A 13196-nucleotide genomic window follows, 5' to 3' on the forward strand; every position below is an offset into this window, starting at 1 on the left:
GGAAGAGTCTTGGTGGTTCCAAACTTCTTCCATTTAAGAATGATGGAGGCCACTGTGTTCTTGGGGACCTTCAATGCTGCAGACCTTATTTGGTACCCTTCTCCAGATCTGTGCCTCGACACAATCGTGGCTCGGAGCTCTAAGGACAATTCCTTCGACCTCATGGTTTGGGTTTTGCTCTGACATGCACTGTCAACTGTGGGATTTTATATAGACAGGTGTGTGCCTTTCCAAATCATGCCCAATCAATTGAATTTACCACAGGTGGACTCCAATCAAGTTGTTGAAACATCTCAAGGATGATCAATGGAAACAGGATGCACCCAAGCTCAATTCCGGGTCTCATAGCAAAGTGTCCGAATGCTTATGTAAGTAAGGTATTTCTGTTGGTTATTTTTTAAATTTGCAAAAATTTCTCAAAACCTGTTCTCGCTTTATCATTATGGGGTATTGTGTGTAGATTTATGAGAATTTGTATTTATTTAATCAATTTTAAAATAAGGCTGTAACGTTAACAAAATGTGGAAAAAGTCAAGGGGTCTGAATACTTTTTGAAGGCATTGTATATAATACTGTATACAAAGACAATGCTACCTGGAGTCACTTGATATAATAATAATAATAATAATAATAATAACAACAACAACAACAACAACAAGTGGCAAGACAGCAACAACTCTCCCCTAAAGTTTTACTTTGTCCTTCACGGTGGTGGATTGATTCCATCTGACTCCAGATCTGCCTCACACGGAGAAGCATACACACAAACATGACCACAAGTCTACTAGTACTGATCAAAGACCTGTCTCATGAACTCCTTGGTAGTGAAGACCAGCTCGTGGTAGATGAGCCAACGGGGCTGCTCCTCGAACAGGGAGCTGTTGGGGTGGACGTAGACTGTCTGCTGGTGCTTCACCGTCTTGTAGCCCCCCTTGCTAAGCCGCGCCGTGTGGTAGAAGTACCCCGCCGTCACTGCCTGAGAGAGATAATTTCTATTTATTTCATCTTTATTTTACATGGTTGTCCATTTGAGGTCAAAATACATATTTTTAAATGAAGTATCAGTGAGAGGGACAAAGAGGATGTATGAGTGAATGTATGTGTGCACGCTGTGAGAGAGTGAGTGGTGATGTTGTTACTGAACTGGGGAAAGGGGTTAGCACAGGGGTCCCCAATTACTTTCAGCCATGGGCCAATTTTTCTTTGAGTGGATGGTGTGGGGGAGGGGGGGAAAACAGTTATAAATAAATAATTTGTAATAAATCATGTTATTAAATAAATAATTTGTACACTGACAATTGACGGCAAAAATCCCAAACAGATTTAGTATTTGACAAAAACAGAGTCCTTTCAAACCTTGATTTCATACAATCTATTTATGCGTGGAAATACTTGGGAACAGATTTCCATAATTAAAACCACTGAAATGATTTCCTGTTGATTTAATAGTCTTTTCAAAATTATTAAAACAATATATATATATTTATTTTTTATTTTTATTACTTGGGTTTCCAATTAAAATAACCCACGGACTGCCTTTTGGGGAGTCCTTGTGTAGCAGTTTCACTGGAGGATGGACTATGATGATGAAGTTGGGAATTGGGAAAGCAGAGTGTCCATTCAGATGCATATTAAGTGAACTCAACCTGCCTCCCCAACCGGCATGATTTAACAACCGGCATGATTTAAGAACTGTTTTCATGAGCAGACAAAAACTAATCCCATCACCTATAAAGGGGTCCATTCAATCCCTCAGATCTGCTGCTAAATTTGCACAGTCACTGGTTTAAAGGGGCATGCACACAGATGTCGTGTGAAGCATATTCACACATTGGCTACACATGTAACAAAGAGCTTGGTGTCAGGTAACACAGCAAATTAGAAGTGGAACAAAGTGGTCTAGGCCAGTGTTCCCCAGCTCCGGTCCTCCAGTACCCCCAACAGCACACGTTTAGTTGTAGCACCAGACAAAAGCACCTGATTCAACATGGAGGGCTTGATATTTAGTTGACAAGTTGAATCAGGTGTGCTGTTTGGGGGGGGGGGGGTACCCAAGGACTGGGGTTGGGAAACACTGGTCTACGCTCTAGGAGGGTGTTTTTAAAAAATGTATGGTTTACAAGATGAAGCGATTTTATAGTGTGTTCATTGTCATGAGGTTAAGGTGCATTCACAGTCACACCGACCTTGCGGATGGGCACAATGTCGCCGCCTGAGCTGCACACCTCCACCTCGATCCTGTCCATCAGGCCCTCCAGCTGCTCCCTGACATCCCGCGCCCGCTTCATGGAGCGGAACTGGATGAAGTTCTCATAGCACCACTGGGTGGAGTAGCCACTCTCCAGCCACTGAGGGACAAATGAGGCAGTCAATATCACAGACTGAAAACAAAACATAGAACAGCGTTTGCCCTAACGCTACACAGCTCATTCAAATGATCAAAGCTTGATGATTAGTTGATTATTTGAATCAGCTGTGTAGTGCTTGGGCAAAAACCTTGGGGTTCCGAGGACCAAGTTTGGGAAACCCTGACATAGAACTTTGAGTTTTGCTCCAAAATCAGGACAAAACAGGGGGGGCTTTTCAGCCCCCAACTATTTAATGTGTTTTTTTTAGGATTTTAGTTTTTGGTCAAAAAATACTAAAATCACCAGGGATTCAGAAAAAAAAAAAAAAAAAAGAGTTAAATATAGATCATCTGTTCCCAAGTATTCCCACAAAGGAGTCATGTGATCGTGCCTCAATGTAATCAAGGTATGAAATGATTATTTTCAAATACAACCTCTTTTTGGGCTTACTTGCTTATTTGCAGTGTACAAATCATTATGTTCCGGCCCCCCGACCCGCTGCTCCGACAAAAATCAGCCCGCTGCTGAACCTAGATGCCTTCTCCTGCATTACCATGGTAAAATGGTTTCCAACAGAAAAACAAAAATGCAGTTCTTATTGGACACGTTCAGGTAGTCCCTCCATGTTTCAGTCCGTTTTTATTTATTTTTTTACAGTTGGTGCCAAATGAACATGACCCAGAACTGCTACCCTGAAACCTTATATGAAACAAGTGAAAACAACAAAGTGGGGTAGTATCACATCTTTATCCTAACTATCAAACCCAATCCTCTTGACCTGTGTGTAGACGTTGAGCAGCACCATATGGTCTCCTCCGGGGACCACAAAGTTCTGCCTGGCGTTGTCAGCGTGAACCACCTTGTCTTTGGGCCGGTAGAAGATGGAGTTGTTCACAGACAGCATAGCAGCAATGGTCAAAACACCTCCTCAGAACACTTATACCTAGAGAGACAGAGGAAGATGGAAATGTTCAGTGAAAAACAAAAGGTATTTCATGTCCTGTTGAATAATTGGCACTCAATAGTATTGAGTGAGGGGGAAAGATAGAGAAAGGGGAAAGATGAGCAAGGTAACAGAACAATAAGAATAATGAATTCCAAGATGATCATTTGTTCCAGGCAAGTACCAGGATTGCCATAGAGACTCACTGTTCTGAGGCCAGGATCATCTTGCTCAGCATAGGGTCCACCGGCAGCTCAGCCATCCTGCGGCCCAACTGGAACACAACACACATTACATGACCTTTCACATCAAATAGTCACCTTTCTAAGGTATTAGAAGCCAATATGTTCATTCACTTGTCTAATGGTGATGGAATCTATTTGCTCTATTATATAGCCTTCCTTAATTCCCAGAGGTCATTTTCACTTTTTAGGTTACATTTATTCGCACCAAAGAATAAATGGAAAGACAAAACAGTACAGATAAAACCTCATCACAAAAACCAATACACAAATATAAGTACAAAAAAAGTGTGTTCAATCAGTTAAACAAAGTATACTAATTATAACTGTATATGATATACTCAGTATACAAGAAAAAACATGTTTGATTGTGTGTGTATGTGTGTAAGAGTGGGGGTTAGGCTACAAGGAGGAGACTACTGGGTAGTTTGGTTCATCGGGCTGACCCCTAATCTACGCTTGAAGTTATTGAGGGATGATGATGTTTTGGCAATGTGAAGATAGGAATTCCAGAGTATGAAACCTCTGTATCGGCTAGAGAATTGACTATGTGAGGTGCGGCAGTGGGAGGGGAAAGGTTATCGATTTGGGAATTAACCTGAATTGATTTGGGCTCCTGAGTGGTGCAGCGGTCTAAGGCACTTTAACTCAGTGCAAGAGGCCCTGGTTCGAATCCAGGCATTGTAAATAAGAATGTTCTTAACTGACTTGCCTAGTTAAATAAAAGGTTCAATTAAAAATTGTAAACGATTGAAGGGTTTAGGTAAGTTGTCTGGGAGGTATGTATATTTGTAGATGACTGTGCATCATTTGAGTATATTAATGCTGAAGTAAATGATAATTGAAGTAAATGAGAAACGGGTAAATGAAGCTATAGTATAGTGTTAGGAAGCAAGCCTGATGACCCAAATCACTTACCTTTCTGATGACACCAAAGGACTTCACCACTTTGCTGCACACAAAGTGAATATGATATTTCCAGGACAACTTCTCATCAACTAGAACACCTAGGAATTTAGTAAATGAAACCTGGTCCATTTCATTCCCACCAATTGTGATTCTGGCTCTTTTAAAAATATTTCTTATTCTTACCAGTAAATACAATGAAGCCCAATTTTTTTTTTTTCATTTAAAGATAAGATCCAGATTCCAGATAAGATCTGGAAATTCAGAAAATTTGCCCATGCCTGAGTTGGCTTCGTTGATTATTGAATCAAAATTCTTGTCTGATAAAATCAAGTTGGTATCCTCAGCAAAAAGAATGGGAAGTACGGTAGATGCACAACCATTTGCATATACAACTTGTTCTCTATCATATACGGAATTATATAGCCACATGTATAATCATGAAAACAATTTAGCAAGTGATATGTCATGATCAACTGTGTCAAACGCTTTGGATAAATCTACAAAGATGCTAAGAGCGTATTCATTGTTCTTCAGGGCTGTAGATATTTTATCCTCAAGTTATAACAGAGCCAAATCAAGTAGTTTTTTAATTTTTTTTACAAAAAACACATTGGTGCTTATATATAATACAGTGTTGGTTTAACATTCAACATTCTTTTATACACCAGTTTCTCTAGGATTTTAGAAAAACATGGTAGTACAGATATTGTGCAATAATTTGTAAAAGATCTTGGATCTTATAGAGGGGGATAACTTTGGCAATTTTCAAATCTTTAGGAACAATACCAGTTTGCATTGATTTGGTGAAGTAAGATATATACGTTAGAGGCTCAATAACGGAGGAAGACACTGATTTCACCAAAAAGGCACCTTATCATTAATTGCTGCTGATTTCTTTAAGTTACCAATCACCTCCATTACACCAGGTGGATCAAACTAACGCAGAGAAGGGAAATGTTCCTTAACGTATGTTTTTGATTTTCATTGACAGAGAGGAACCCACCTTCACAAGAAGTTATTACATTCACATGAGATAACATCAGGATCACTATAGGTCTTATTTCCAACATTAAATGGAGATGGGATAGCCGTAGAAGCCTTTTTCTTATTCAACTGATTTAACAAGGAAGGGAGGAGGGAACGGTGACAATGCGATATAAAAGTATTGGAATGGTGCCGTTGTTTTGATAGACAGTCCGGCGTTAGTTACCTTGGTGAGCTCTCCGAGGTGGTTGAGTGCATCCAGTGCGTACAGCTGCTCCAGAGCTAGCACCAGGGTCTCGTGAGGGGGCGGGTCCATGAAGTCAAAGTGGATAAAGTCATTAATTCCTGTCAGGAAAAAATATATGCCACTCTAATGTAAAACATATCGACACCTGGGTTTAAGACACTCATAATGAGGCCCAGGCCATTCGCTCAACTAGGAGCTCAAACTAATAAGTCAAGTAAGTCAAACTCATAATAGTGAACTACAGACTATACTTAAGTGGATGACTTCAAGAGGACTTCTGTGCTTTTTAAAACATGTTGTTTTCTGACTTATCACTGTAACATGATTTTGTTCCATAAAGCATATTTTCCATACCCAAGCTCTTGAGCACTACGTTGCCCAGGTTGGTTCGCTGGATCTCGGGCACGGTGGACTCCTCCATCTCGTGTTTAAACGCCCACGCAGTGTAGAGACGGAAACACTTCCCAGCAGCCACTCTGCCTGCACGACCTGCTCGCTGATTGGCTGAGGCCTGTGGTGAATCAAAACACAGATGGAGTCAGCAAAATGGTCAGAATGTTGTCCAGAGAACTAAAAACAAAATCTACAAAAAGACAGTCAAAGAAACGGGTGTTTGAAATACTGGCAAGAGGCATCTTCCACAACCACGGTACAATAACCCCGACAAGAGCCACATGAATGATACTTTCTAGGACAATGACCATGCAATGGCTCGTTTAAAAACCAAAGCTAGCGTGTTACCCGTGAGCAAGGCGTGACAATCAGACTCCATCCCAGTGTGGGCATTATAGCTCTTCCTCTTGCAGAAGCCTGGATCTATGACGTATATGATCCCATCGATGGTTAGAGAGGTCTCTGCAATGTTAGTGGCCACCACCACCTAAGGAAACAGAGAGGACACTTTGTACATCAGATAGTGTTTATACAGAACATCCACAAGACAATGAGAAACACGGAGGCAGGAATCTGAAGAATGATGTCTTAAGTGATCAAATCAAATTATATTTGTCAAATGCACCGAATAGAATAGGTTCACCTTACAGTGAAATGCTTACTTACAAGCCCTTAACCAACAATGCTTTAAGTTAAGAAAACACATTTTTTTAAATAAAAAGATAAGTAGAAAACAGAAAATAAAATGAACAAATGATTAAACAGCATCAGTAAAATAAAAAGTGAGGCTATATACAGGGGGTACCGGTACAGAGTCAACATTGAAAATGTGTTTTCTTAACTTAAAGCACCGGTTAGTCGAGGTAATATGCACATGTAGGTAGAGTTAATGTGACTATGCATAGATTATACACAGAGTAGCAGCAGCGTAAAATAGGGGTCTGGGTTGCCCTTAGATTAGATGTTCAGGAGCCTTATGGCTTGGGGGTAGAAGCTGTTAAGAAGCTATTTGGACCTCGACTTGGCACTCCGGTACCACTTGCCGAGAACAGTCTATGACTAGGGTGGCTGGAGTCTGACAATTTTTAGGGCCTTCCTCTGACACTGCCTGGTATAAAGGTTCTGGATGGCAGGAAGCTTGGCCCCAGTGATGTACTGGGCCGTATGTACTACCCTCTGTAGTGCCTTGCGGTCGGAGGCCGAGCAGTTGCCATACCAGGCAGTGATGCAACCTGCTCTCGATGGTGCAGCTGTAGAACCTTTTGAGGATCTGAGAACCCATGCCAAAACTTTTCAGTCTCCTGAGGGGGAATAGGCTTTGTCGTGCCCTCTTCACGACTGTCTTAGTGTGTATGGACCATGATAGTTTGTTAGTGATGTGGACACCAAGGAACTTGAATCTCTCAACCTGCTCCACTACAGCCCTGTCGATGAGAATGGGGGTGTGCTCAGTCCTCTTTTTCCTGTAGTTCACAATCATCTCATTTGTCTTGATCACGATGAGGGAGAGGTTGTTGTCCTGGTACCACACGGCCAGGTCTCTGAGCTCCTCCCTATAGGCTGTCTCATCGTTGTCGGTGATCAGGCCTACCACTATTGTGTCATCGGCAAAGTTGATGATGGTGTTGGAGTCGTGCCTGGCCATGCAGTCATGAGTGAACAGGGAGTACAGGAGGCGACTGAGCACGCACCCCTGAGGGGCCCCCGTCTTAAGGATCAGCGTGGCAGATGTGTTGTTCCCTACCCTTACCACCTGGGAGCGGCCCATCAGGAAGTCCAGCATCCAGTTGCAGAGGGAGGTGTTTAGTCCCAGTGTACTTAGCTTAGTGATGAGCTTTGAGGGCACTATGTTGTTGAACGCTGAGCTGTAGTCAAAAAATAGCATTCTCACATAGGTGTTCCTTTTGTCCAGGTGGGAAAGGGCAGTGTTGAGTACAATAGAGATCGCATCATCTGTGGATCTGTTCGGGCGGTACGCAAATTGGAATGAGTCTAGGGTTTCTGAGATAATGGTGTTGATGTGAGCCATGACCAGCCTTGCAAAGCACTTCATGGATACTGACATGAATGCTACGGGTCGATAGTCATTTAGGCAGGTTACCTTAGTGGTCTTGGGCACAGGGACTATGGTGGTCTGCTTGAAACATTTTGGTATTACAAATTCGGACAGGGAGAGGTTGAAAATGTCAGTAAAGACACTTTCCAGTTGGTCAGCGCATGATCGGAGTACACATCGTGGTAATCCATCTGGCCCTGCAGTCTTGTGAATGTTGACCTGTTTAAAGGTCTTACTCACATCGGCTACGGAGAGCGTGATCACACAGTCGTCTGGAACAGCTGGTGCTCTCACGCATGTATCAGTGTTACTTGCCTCGAAGCGAGCATAGAAGTAATTTAGCTCGTCTGGTAGGTTTGTGTCACTGCTCAACTCTCGGCTGTGCTTCCCTTTGTAGTCTGTAATAGTTTGCAAGCCCTGCCACATCCGACGAGTGTCGGAGCCGGTGTTGTACGATTCAATCTTAGTCCTGTATTGACTATTTGCCTGTTTGATGGTTCATTGGAGAGCATAGTGGGATTTCTTATAAGCTTCCGGGTTAGAGTCGCCCTCCTTGAAAGCGGCAGCTCTACCCTTTAGCTCAGTGCGGATGTTGCCTGTAATCCATTTCTTCTGATTGGGGTATGTACGTACAGTCACTGTGGGGATGACATCATCGATGCACTTATTGAAGAAGCCGGTGACTGATGTGGTGTACTCTTCAATGCCATCGGAAGAATCCCAGAACATATTCCAGTCTGTGCTAACAAAACAGTCCTGTAGTTTAGCATCTGCTTCATCTGACCACTTCTTTATTGACCGAGTCACTGGTGCTTCCTGCTTTAGTTGTTGCTTGTAAGCAGGAATCAAGAGGATAGAATTGTGGTCAGATTTGCCAAATGGAGGACGAGGGAGAGCTTTGTACGTGTCTGTATGTGTGGAGTAAAGGTGGTCTAGAATTGTTTCCCCACTGGTTGCACATTTAACATGCTAATAGAAATGAGGTAAAACTGATTTGAGTTTCCCTGCATTAAAGTCCCCGGCCACTAGGAGCGCCGCCTCTGGATGTGCGTTCTCCTGTTTGCTTATGGCCGTACACAGCTCATTGAGTGCAGTCTTAGTGTCAGTATCGGTCTGCGGTGGTCTATAGACAGCTAAAAAAAATATTGATGTAAACTCTCTAGGTAAATAGTGAGGTCTACAGCTTATCATGAGATACTCTACCTCAGGCGAGCAAAACCTTGAGACTTCCTTTGATTTCATGCACCAGCTGTTTACAAATATAGATAGATCGTTGTCCCTTGTCTTACCAGAGGCTGCTGTTCTATCCTGCCGAAAAAAGCTTAAACCCTCCAGCTGTATGTTAATCATGTCGTCGTTCAGCCACGACTCGGTGAAACATAAGATATTACAGTTTTTAATGTCCCTTTGGTAGGATATACGTGCTCGTAGTTCGTCTATTTTATTATTGATTGATTGTTCGTTGGCTAATAGGACCGATTGTAAAGGTTGATTACCCTCTCGGCAACGGATCCTTACAAGGCACCCGCACCGTAGTCCACGATATCTGTTTTTTCCTCCTGCGAATGACGGGGACGAGGGGCCTTGTCGGGTGTCTGGAGTAAATCCTTCCCGTCTGACTCGTTGAAGAAGAATTCCTCCAGTATGGGGTGAGTAATCGCTGCCCTGATATCAAGAAGCTCTTTTCGGTCATAAGACATGGTGGTAGAAACATTATGTACAAATTAAGTTACAAATAAAACACGTAAAAACACACATAATAAAAAAAATACATCATGTACAAATTAAGTCACAAATAAAACGCGAAAAAAACACAATTGGTTACGGGATCGTTAAAAAGGCAGCCATCTCCTTCAGTTGGGTTAGATTTCCATTTGGGTAAGGAAAATAATGCATACATATTTTCTAACATTATTTGATCCCAGAGGATAAAACATATTTCCAAAGTGGTCCTTGAGCACCCCCTAGTGGCACAAGTTTAAATGGACAGAAGAGGTCCTCTCACCTTGCGTGAGCCAGGTGGTGTGGGGCTGAAGATCTTGGCCTGCATGTCGGAAGGTAGGTTGGCGTAGATGGAAAGCACCAGGAGCTCAGATATCTTAGAGCCCAGACGCCTGCATCTCTCCTGCAGCAGCTCACAGCAAGTCTCAATCTTCTCCTGTGGAAATAGAGAGACGGGAGAGCGGTAAGGACAGACACCTTGGCAGAAATGTATGTGTCATGTATTTATTTTACCTGGTAAGTTGACTGAAAACACATTCTCATTTACAGCAACAACCTGGGGAAAAGTTACAGGGGAGGAGAGATGAATGAGCCAATTGGAAGCTGGGGATTATTAGGTGGCCATGACGGTATGAGGGCTAGATCGGGAATTTAGCCAGGACACCAGGGTTACCACCCCTACTCTTCCGATAAGTGCTAGGGGATCTTTTAGTGACCACAGAGAGTCAGGACACCCGTTTAACACCCGTATCTGAAAGACGGCACCCTACACATTAAAGAGTCACATACAGAATGAATAGACTTAAGATGGTTGCTGATGTAGTGTGATTTAGTAGATGTAGTGTGATTTAGTAGATGTAGTGTAATTTAGTAGATGTAGTGTGATTTGTAGTAGGCCTAGCTAATGTGTAGTGACCGATGTAGGATCTGACGTTGAGCGAGAGCAGATGTAACGTGACGTAGTAGCTAGTGTAGTGACCGATGTAGGATCTGACTTTGAGCGAGAGCAGATGTAACGTGACGTAGTAGCTAATGTGTAGTGACCGATGTAGGATCTGACGTTGAGCGAGAGCAGATGTGACGTAATAGCTGACGTAATGTGAACGTCAGCGTTGAAGCGAGGGGTCAAGGCGCGAGTGTGTCAGACCTGTCCAGTGAGGAAGACCAGACAGTCTCCGGGGGGCTGTGTGACGTGGATCTGTAGCACCGACACAACACAGGCCTCCAGGTAGTCTGCCTCAGGAGCCTGAGAGAGAGGGAAGTCGTAAACAAACCATACCAGAGAGCAAAGAGTACAACAGAAGAACAGATAATTGGCCTACATCTTTGATGTACATTAGCATCATTCAGCACTTTTCACGAGTGAAATTATTCACTTCCTGTCACAGATTTAAAGGCTCTAGATCGGTTTAAACATTGACCGGAGGGAGTTTCCATGTTAAATCCCCGGTGGGAAGTGCGCACTTTGGGAGAAGGTTGGAGAATGGGGATGCAATCTTTTGTCCTGAGGCCATTCCACTAAACAGATGGTCAGCAGAGGCACCTTAGTGTAAGAGAGATGCCTCCTCTTCATCCTTCTTAGTGGACTTCTGGTCGCCATGGCCCAGCTTACTACTGAGAAAGATGAAGGGCCTTTTAGAAACTCCAACCACACAATCTAAGTGGAGGCTTGTTCAAGCAGACATTGAAGCCACAGAGGAGTAGCAGCTGAAAATTAGAGACTACACAGCATGAAAACAATCAAAATATTCTAGGGTAACTGGCTTCATTGTTGTATTGTATTTATGGTTGCAATTCAGTTCATGAGACCATAGACTCCAGAAGCTGCATCCTGTCTCCCTGAAGTCCATACAAGTCAAATACAGCTGTCAACATTTAGCTAAAAAGCAACAAGAGAGAGGAAAGCTGGTAGAACGTGTCACAAGCAAGCAACATGAAACCCCTTTCAAGGTTGATTACCTTTTACGGGTCTCCTCTTCACTAGATGATTGACTCTCCTCCCTTTTCCTGAGGTGCTTCCTCTTATCGCCTCGGTCTTTACTTTTCTTCTTCTCCTTCTCCCTCACCGCCTCTCCGTCACTCTCGCTGTCCGACAGTAGGGTGTAATTTCGATTCTTCCTCTCAATCTCCATGACACGTCGCTCTATCGCTCTGGCTGGCTTTTCAACGACTTGTTTACGAGGAATCTGAAACACAGACGGAAAGTCCTTACTAGATGGTCATAATAACCACGGTCAAAAATAGGAAACAAGCATCCAGTTCAATACAAAGAAAGCAAATCATTTGACCTTATCATATAGTTCCTGTGCAAAGGCGATCACTCTCTGATTAATGTCGATAGTGCCCGTCGACTTGAGGTGGGCCACAAAGTCTTGAGCGCTCAAGGATTTACGTGCAGAGCCGATCATGAACTGGGCGACATCTGTCACTAAGGCCGAGGATGTCGTGCAGACTGTCGCTCACCCATTGCTCTAGGTTTGCCATTTTTACTAATAGGGAGACAAAATCAGTTAGCTACGGTATAGATGTACACAGAGAGTTGCATAGTACTAGGTATCACAGGAGGCTGCTGAGGGGAAAATGGCTCATAATAATTGCTTATCCCACTCCAGTCATTACCACAAACCCATTCTCCCAAATTAAGGTGCCACCAACCTCCTGTGCTAGGTATATAAAATGTAATATAAATGGGGAACTTCTATAGCAATGGTGATGATGTAGCAGGGAATGGCTGCCACAGCAAGATTCCTATGCTACACAAGGGTATATTTAAGCAATTAGGAAGGAGGGGGTGTGGTATATGGAAAATATATCATGGCTAAGGGCTGTTCTTATGGAACGAAGCAATGCGATGTGGCTGGATACAGCCCTTACCCATGGTATATTGGCCATATTCCAAACCCCCAAGGTAACTTTAAGGTATTATGAACTGGTTACCAATGTAATTAGAGCAGTAACATATATTTATTAGACCATATACCACAGGTATGACAAAACATTTATTTGTAATACTCTAATTACGTTGGTAACCAGTTTATAGCAATAAGGCACCTCGGGGGTTTTGTGGTATATGGCCAATATAACACGGCAAAGGGCGGTAAACAGCCCTTACCGGTGGAAAATTGGCCAATACCACACCCCCTCGTGCGGCACTGCTTAATTGTAAAACGGAAAAGATCCGCTGGATGAGCATTAGTAGGAACTTTCCAGTAAAAGCCCTGTAGCTTTTCTTTCTCTCCTTTATTTTCTCTTTGGCGATCTGAAGAGGAAACTATTCATAACATAGTGTTACGAATCCCTTTTGGCCCGACAGTCTAGGGGGGGGGATGGTAATGAGACGCGTAACATAACT

At 43.0% G+C, this 13196-nt stretch overlaps 1 pseudogene; it reads right to left on the bottom strand.

Annotated features, from left to right (window-relative positions):
• Positions 1-466: 466 nt before the first annotated feature.
• On the bottom strand, positions 467-12328 carry LOC139377095 (pre-mRNA-splicing factor ATP-dependent RNA helicase DHX16-like; annotated as a pseudogene).
• Positions 12329-13196: the final 868 nt, after the last annotated feature.

The sequence above is a fragment of the Oncorhynchus clarkii genome, chromosome 2 (assembly GCF_045791955.1).
Source record: "Oncorhynchus clarkii lewisi isolate Uvic-CL-2024 chromosome 2, UVic_Ocla_1.0, whole genome shotgun sequence".
Taxonomy (NCBI): Eukaryota; Metazoa; Chordata; class Actinopteri; order Salmoniformes; family Salmonidae; genus Oncorhynchus; species Oncorhynchus clarkii.